Source organism: Chiloscyllium plagiosum, unplaced genomic scaffold (assembly GCF_037043375.1).
Source record: "Chiloscyllium plagiosum isolate Xiang-an unplaced genomic scaffold, Cpla_swu_hap1 HiC_scaffold_18, whole genome shotgun sequence".
Classification (NCBI taxonomy): domain Eukaryota; kingdom Metazoa; phylum Chordata; class Chondrichthyes; order Orectolobiformes; family Hemiscylliidae; genus Chiloscyllium; species Chiloscyllium plagiosum.
This window is the reverse complement of record NW_028270156.1, coordinates 88,906,753-88,908,928: the sequence shown is the minus strand read 5'-3', so window position 1 is coordinate 88,908,928 and position 2,176 is coordinate 88,906,753.

Genomic DNA, 2,176 nt, shown 5'->3' with positions numbered 1-2,176 from the left:
AGACAGCATAAGTATAAGGTGAGAGGGGGAGAGATACTAAAGGACTTCATAGGACAAACAGGAAGACAGCTAACGATCTGCATCCATGAACACCAACTAGCCACAAAACGACACAACCAGCTATCCTTAGTAGCCACACATGCAGATGACAAGCAACATGAGTTCGACTGGGACAACACTACTATTATAGGACAAGCCAAACAGAGAACAGCCAGGGAATTCCTAGAGGCATGGCACTCATCCACAGATTCAATCAATAAGCACATCGACCTGAACCCAATATACCGACCACTGCAGTGGACAGCTGGAACTGACAACCGGGCAATTTTTTTTCACACCGAGGATGGTGTCAGGAAGGAGCTGTCAGAGGTCGTGGTGGAAGTGAGGGCAATTTCATTATTTGAGAAACATTTGGGCAGGTACGTGAATGGGATAGGAATGGAAGGATATGGACTAAACGGCCTGTTTCTATGCTGTGGGCGGCACGGTGGCACTGTGGTTAGCACTGCTGCCTCACAGCGCCAGAGACCCGGGTTCAATTCCCGCCTCAGGCGACTGACTGTGTGGAGTTTGCACGTTTTCCCCGTGTCTGCGTGGGTTTCCTCCGGGTGCTCCGGTTTCCTCCCACAGTCCAAAGATGTGCAGGGTCAAGTGAATTGGCCATACTAAATTGCCCCTAGTGTTAGGTAAGGGGTAAATGTAGGGGTATGGGTGGGTTTCGCTTCGGCGGGTCGGTGTGGACTTGTTGGGCCGAAGGGCCTGTTTCCACACTGTAATCTAATCTAATCTAAAAAATCTAAAACTCAGTAACTAGGAATGGCAGATGTGCACAATTTCCTCATGACTTTTCCTAACCATCCCATATTTTTTCCATATGACTTTATCCCAAATAATTGTTCCCCATAGTTAAACTGACAAGGTTGTAATCGCCAGGATTAGCCTTAGGTTTTCAACCCTTTTTAAAACAAAGCTGTAATGCTGGCAACCCTCCAGTCTCCTGACACTTCCTCCCAGTCCAGGGGAGACTGTAATGTTATAATGTTTATGGGCAGCACAGTGGTTAGCACTGCTGCCTCACAGCGCCAGAGACCCGGGTTCAATTCCCACCTCAGGTGACTGAATGTGTGAAGTTTTCACATTCTCCCCGTGTCTGCGTGGGTTTCCTCCGGGTGCTCCGGTTTCCTCCCACAGTCCAAAAATGTGCAGGTTAGGTGAATTGGCCATGCTAAATTGCCTGTAGTGTTAGGGGCAGGGGTAAATGTAGGGGAATGGGTCTGGGTGGATTGCGCTTCGGCGGGTCAGTGTGGACTTGTTGGGCCGAAGGGCCTGTTTCCACACTGTAAGTAATCTAATCTAACCATAAGAAGTAGGAGTGGAAGTAAGGCCATTCGGCTCATCGAGGCCACTCCACCATTCAATCATGGCTGATGGGCATTTCAACGCCACTTACCCGCACACTCCCTGTATCCCTAATTCCCTGCAAAATTAACAATTTATCAGTCTCTGTCTTGAAGACATTTAATGTCGCGGCCTCCACTGTGCTCTGTGGCAATGAGTTCCACTGGCCCATCACTCTCTGGCTGAAGAAATGTCTCCTCATTTCCGTTCTAAATTGACCCTCTCTAATTTTAAGGCGGTGCCCATGAGTCCGAGTATCCCCGCCTGACAGAAACAATTTCCCAGCATCCACCCTTTCTAAGCCATGCATTATTTTGTAAGTTTCCATTAGATCTCCCTTCAACCTTCTAAATGCTAATGAAGACAATACCAGAATCCTCACCCATTCATCGTACATTAGGCCTACCATTCCAGGGATTATCTGTGTGAATCCCCACTGGACACGCTGCAGTGTCAGTATGTCCTTCCTGAGGTGTGGGGCCCAAACCTGGACACAGTATTCTAAATCGGGCCTAACCAGAGCTTTATAAAGTCTCAGTAGCACATCACTGCTTTTACATTCCAACCCTCTTGAGATAAATGACAACATTACAATACTTTCTTAATCACGGACTCAACCTGCAAGTCAACCTTTCGAGAATCCTGCACTAGCACTCTCAGATCCCTTTGTACTTTGGCTTTATGAATTTTCTCACTGTTTAGAAAATAGTCCATGCCTGTGTTCTTTTTCCCAAAGTGCAAGACCTCACATTTAATCAGATTGAATTTCATCAGCCAT